Genomic DNA, 6,827 nt, shown 5'->3' with positions numbered 1-6,827 from the left:
CTTACAATTATCATCAAATCCTACAAAATGAATACAATTCTGACATCGCTTCGGATTAAACTACAGACCAGTGCTCCTTACACTCCGGGGAAAAATGGAATAGCTGAGAGAGATCATCGCTTCACTGTCGAATCAGCACGCAGTCAAATTCATGATAGAGGTGTTCCGTTGAATTTGTGGGCGGAAGCAGTAAATTATTCTGTATACGTTTTGAACAGAACTCTTTCAAAGTCACAGAACAAAACCCCTTTTGAACTTTGGCACCGTGTGATCCCGGATATCTCAAATCTTTGGATGTTTGGATCAGTAGCCTATATGTTCATACCTGATGCACTTCGTCAAAAACTCGACCCGAAAGCCAAGAAAGGAGTCTACGTTGGAGAGAGTGAGGAGTCAAAGGGGAGTAGCATATTTGTTGTTGCAACCGGACGCACCCACATCACGAGACATGTCAAAGTATACGAAAGTCTCCCTTACGGGCCTGTGATTCCGGAACAATCTCCATCTACGTCTCCGTTTGAATCGACATTTAAACCTTTGATCAACCTGGATTCTCAAGAGAATGGGGTGCTTCCTTTAACAGTACCGACACGTATCGAAGACCCACTACAAGAACTCCAGGTGTCAGTCAAACTTCGCAAGTCTCTTCGTGGACTCGTACCCAAGAAATTATTTCCCATGGATACGTTTGGGTCATGCGCTGCTGCTGAACCGTCAACCATGCCCATGTCATGTTGCATCTCCATCGCACTAAAGGGATCCTCTTAATACTACGAGCCACAGACTTACAAAGAAGCCATGAATGGGGCTGAAAGTGCTTTATGGAAACTTGCTACTGATCGTGAAATAGCAGCCCATCTCAAGAATCAAACTTGGACTTTAACAACTCTTCCGAACGGACGGACTTGTATTGCCAGTGGGTGGAACTTCAAGTTCAAAACAGACAAACTTGGGCTACCATGTCGACGAAAGGCAGGTTTCTTTGCCGCGTAAGGGTACCGCCAAGTACAAGGTATCAACTATTAAGAGTTTTTTGCTCCCGTAGTCCGCTACGACTCTCTACGAATCATCATTGCTATTACGGCCACGCGGAATCTTGAACTCATCCAGCTGGATGTCACTACCACTTTTCTCAACGGAGTGATTGACGAGCTTGTTTATATTGCACAACCGGAAGGATATGTCATTCCTGGCCGAGAACATGAAGTGTGCCGCCTTAACAAAGGGATCTACGGTATCTGCCAAGCATCTCGCATATGGAACCAAACCCTACACGATGCACTAATTCAATGTGTTCAAAGTACTGCGGACCCTTGTGTATACTACCGTATTACCCGCACGTATTTTCTCATCATTGCAGTATGGGTAGATGACGGGCTTGTCGCCAGAAATTCAATGGATATCATCGACGACATCATCAGTTATCTCAACCGGAAATTTGAGATTACAGCCGTCCCTGCAGACCTTTTCTTCGGGATCGTTATAACTCGGGATCGTCCCAACCAACGGATCTATTTGTCTATTCCACAGTTCATCGAGAAAACTTTGGTAAAATTTCGACTTTATGATGCACACTCGCTGTCCCTACCGGTTCTGAAAGGGTCACCTCGTCTATCATCATACTCTGCCCCTTCTATTCCAACTAAACTGACAACCATGGCTACCATCCCTTTCCGCGAAGTCGTGGGGTTTATCATGTATGCTGCTCTCACTGTACGGATTGACATTGCTTTCTTAGCTGGCCAGCTAGCTCAACATTGCCAGAACCCTAGTATGGATCGTTGGAAATCCGCCTAACGTGTTCTGAAGTGCCTAGCTTCAACGCGCAATCATGGTCTGTGCTTCGGCGAAAATGATATCAACGACAACATCCTAATCGGATGCCGAGTACGCTGGTGATCCGGATAATCGCCGTTCCACTTCCGGATACGTGTTCATCCTCAACGGAGGCGCGGTCACTTGGTCAAGCCGTAGACAGCCTATTGTTGCATTATCAACCATGCAATCTGAATATATTGCAGCTAGCGACTCAACCCGTGAAACAGTATGAATACGTCGTCTACAATCTTGGATCAACTCAGATGAGCCCCACCTCTTTACGTTGTGACAACGAAAGTGCCATTGGGTTAGCCTACAACCCACTGGCACATAATAAAGGATCGAAACATATCGATGTAAGTTACCTTTACATCCGTGAGCAAGTAATCAATAAAACTATTGAACTTGGCTATGTTAACACATTCAAACAAACCGCTGATATCCTGACTAAAGCTGTTGATGGAGAAAATTTCTCTTCTTGTCTGAATGGTTTTGGTCTTGGAAAGGTTCCAGATACTATTGGGTAGTCTTCTTATTTGTTTGGATAATCACTATGTTGTTTTTTGCACTATCATTTATCCCTTTACTCTTTTGGGATAGTACTGACTACAATTTCATTCAGAAACACTATTAATTTCCATTTTTCATTTTAAAATATGTTGTTGTTTTTCTGTCCCCACGTGTTGTATCTCTTATGTTGGTTTTTAATGAGATTAAATTAAATTAATGAGTGTTGTGATTCATTATAAATACAAATCAGATACACACAACCGATTGGTTACAGAAACCAAGGGGGTTGCAGAACCAACTGTGTGTGACGCAGCAAGACGAATGAAGAACGTCACCGACGTAATAAGTTCTGCTGTATTCTAACCTAGTGCGACTGAAGTCTATCTGCCTTCTTCTTGTCCTATTGTTCTAACAAGTAACAATACAAGATTTAAAGGTCCAGATCCTAATTACCAATTGTGTGCGTTATATCATTTATTCTACTTGGTTTTTAAGTATTAATAAGATTAAGTATTCTATTGATACGTTGTTGAACCAAGTGATTGATTGAGTGACTGACTGGAATATAATATGCTAACAAGGTGTATTCCCGAATAATAATAAAGACTTGGCAAATTTGTTAGCGTCAAACGTTCCTGATATCCATGCTCCGGCTATGAGTTTGTGTCGAATCTCGGCCGGAAAGATGGAGCTCCATTGCATTGATTCCAGCCACCCATGCGTCGGTGTCTAGGTTTACGCATCATGCTTGAACGGATGATTTGTATTTTTTATCACCTCTGCATGTTTTGGCGAAATGTCCAGTCTTTACACATTTCCAACAATCCTTGCCGTTTTCCGTGCATTCGGATCGCACGTGGCGGGCACTGCCGCAGAACCAACAACCTTGGGCGGAAGTGTCGAATTTGACCGACTTGTTGGTCTTGTTCGAGCCTGTGTCTTGTGATGGCTTGCTTGTGTGTTGCTGGGGTCTCGATTTCTTGACATATTTTGTTTGGCTGGATTCTGCTTGTCTTTCTTGTAAGATTATTTGGACAGCGCTTGAATGGCTGTGGCGTCACCTTGCTTTAAATTACTTACTTGCTTCGAAGCGGCCTCGGCAGTGTGGATAATTGAGATGGCTTGGTCCAGCTCCAGTTTCTCACCTAGCTCGAGTAGTTTCCGGCGTACTTCATCATCGATGGTGCTGCACTTCTTCTTTTGGATCTAAGCGCTGCGTTCGACACCATCGATCATACGATCTTGATGCAGAGACTTTCATCTCACTGTGGCGTATCGAGAGTTGCCCTGGATTAGTTTTCCTCCTATCTTGACGGCCGTTCTCAGTCTGTTGTTGTGAATAATCTGCCATCTGATATAGCGTCACTCTAACTTCGGGGGTCCCACAGGGCTCTGTACTTGGCCCGCTTCTTTACCTCGCTTACGCGAATCCACTTTCGTCGGTGCTAGAAGGTACCAATCTTAACAACGGTGGCCTAAATGTTCTGAAGATGGGTCAGTTCTCTGATGACACTCAGCTCCGGATTGGCTTTCGACTCCTTCCCGCTCCATCCCAACAGCTATCGGCCCTAAGCATGATGGCAAGTTGTGCAGCGCGCTCAGAAACTTGGTTTACTGCAAATCAGGTGAAGCTTAACGTGTGTAAGAGCGAACTTCTCTACACATCGACTCCGAACCGATCCAAGCTGATTGAAAAACTACCTCTTCAGGTTGGAGATGACTTGTTTCAACCTTCTCTAGTGGTGAAAATCTTGGAGTGATCTTCGACAGCAATTTGACCATGATCGCGCATATCAACAGCGTGTGCAAGTCAGCATTTTTTCACATTCGCACATAGGGAAAAATCAGGAAATACCTGTCACCACATGCGGCGAAAACCTTGGTTCAAGCCATTGTTCTATCCCGACTGTACTACGCCAACTCGCTGTTCGCTGGTCTTCCAAAGGAACAGATCCTGAGACTGCAGAGAGTCCAAAACGCTGCTGCCAGATTGATTGTCGGAGCGAGGAGGTTTGATCCTGTTTCCAACCATCTCAAAACCCTGCGTTGGCTGCCAGTCAACGAGCGCATCAGCTTTAAGAGTCTGGTATTGGCCTTTAAGTGTCTGCATGGATATGCCCCTCCATATTTCTCATCCCTGATTAAGCGTTACAACCCACCACGAACCCTCAGATCGTCGTTTTCTAGTGATCTAGCTGTCCCACCAGGAAAACCTGGGCTCTATGGCTCGCACACATTCTCAAGAATGGGTCCGAGGCTGTGGAACGACCTGCTGGATAACATCAAGAAAATGACGGAGCTGAAGAACTCTGTTGAAATCCTATTTGTTCAGTAAATGTTATAAATTGTACATCTTTTCTTGAGTGACTCTACCTAAAGCGTCATTTGATCATGTAGTTGTAAAGTGCGCTATAGAAATTGAATAAAATAAAATAAAATAAATCATCGTATACTCCAAAGACAATCTGGCCTAAAATGCGCGTTTGCTTGCATTTGGTGCAGCAATCGGCATGAAATTTACATTTTCGGGCCAAGTCACGCAACTTGCATTGCCAGTTATCAGTTGTTTCATTTTCTCGTTGTTTCTTCATGACGAACTGCTGTCGCCAGACGTGACGGGTTTTCTCTGCGTTGCAAAGCTCTCGCAGGTGTTTAATTATGCTTGTATGGTCTTCTAGGTCTTCTTTGGAGAGGCCCATGCAAATCACTGTCTGAAGGGTGTCTTTTGATAAGCACAATATCAACATGCTTGTCTTATATTCTAGGTGGTCGTCTTCGTCTAGTGCGGTGTCGATTGTAGATAGCGTTAGAATAATGTTCAATTGTGCATACCATAATTCGAATTAAACTCGTCCAAATCAAACATCGGCGGTGAACCGTATGGTTTGAACAATTTACCTGATGCTTTTGGCGGCATTGCAGCGAGGTTTTGCGATTTCACGCTTTGTGCTAGTATTTGAGCGAGGATTGGTTTGAATATGGATTTTAGAGGTTCTGCGTCACTTTTTCTGACATGAAAAAGTGGTGAGAGGGCAGTAATGAATTTTCAGCGGCCGTGAATGTGACTCTGTACAACTAAATTAGGGCACTTGAAATTCAATTTTACGAATTATCATCTCCTAATTTTCCAATTTGCCGAGGGTCTCTTAAAGCAAAACCAGTTAGATTTTCATTGCCTACGGGAATTTCGGTATACCTTCCTATTTTTTAAAAAAGTGAGAAAGAAGACCAAACAGTAGCAGAACCAGATTTACTTGCACAAGCAACAGGTGCCACACCACCGATTCCTAGAGTTACGGAAGAAGTTAAGTGGAACATATCAGAATCAGCTGCAGATACTAGTATTTTTGATAGAGTAGACAATTTAATAGAATTACCGGTAGACAAAGTGATTAAACTTATTAGAAACGAACACATAGCAGGGACACCAGAACAACGCGATAGAGCAGACAATTTCGACGAATTGTGAAAAGCAGGCACTTCTGCACGACATTTTCAAGAGGCAACCGTTCTAGACGATTAAGTCGAGCACCGAAGGGACAACGCCCAGCTACAGAGTGGAACATCGACGAAGATATCTTAAATACTTTAAACCTTGATTTATTATACAAAGACGAAATGGCTTTAACGCAGGCAGCAATCGACACATTGCAGATAGCAGGCCAAAATAATACAGACGCATTAGTAACAGGCATGCGTACCCTTGCAGAACAGCGGAAACTAGAGAATATCCCAATTTTTCAGGTGAAAGTAATTTTCCTTTAGCGAGAAGAATGGTTTAAAATAGCAGAACGAACAGCCAGATTAGCGGGATGGAACGAAGCCCAGAAGATAGCATTTTATCTAGAAAAGCACAGAAAACCTAACCAAGTCAGCAGCTAATTTTAATTATTCATTGACAGCACAACAAAGAGACGAGTATGCTGCTTGGAAAGCGCTACTCATAGCAGGGCTGCATGATAACACAACTAAAGTTATTAAATCGGGAGAACTAAAAGATTTAAAACAAGAGCCAGGCAAAAGAGTCAGAGATTTTCAAGCACGCATAGATGACATGTATCGGATAGCTTATGGAGCAGGGCCAGCCACTAGCAACGACGCTAACGTAGTACTAGTCCGAGACGACATGAAAAAAGAAATTCTTTTGGCAGGCCTAGGCAAGGAAATAGCTACAATAGTTTGGAATAGAGTAGAAACCGATGCAACATACGCTAACACAGTAGACACAGCGACAGAATGCGAAAAAGTGACTGAAGTAAAAAAGATAGCACAGAGTAAAGATATAACTTCTGCAGTTTCAGTCATTTCCCACGAAAATGAGAAAAACGCGGCAAAGATAAAATAATTGGAAGGTCTGATTCACAAACTGTCGACGAAACCGGTCTCTATCACCCCCGACGGCATCGACACCAGTTGATTTGGGAGACCCAACAGTAATCACAGCCTACAACACATACAACAACGCGCAAACAAATTTTCCTAAAACAGTTCGTTTCCCG

Source organism: Daphnia pulex, chromosome 10 (genome assembly GCF_021134715.1).
Source record: "Daphnia pulex isolate KAP4 chromosome 10, ASM2113471v1".
Classification (NCBI taxonomy): Eukaryota; Metazoa; Arthropoda; class Branchiopoda; order Diplostraca; family Daphniidae; genus Daphnia; species Daphnia pulex.
This window is presented reverse-complemented; position numbering follows the sequence as displayed.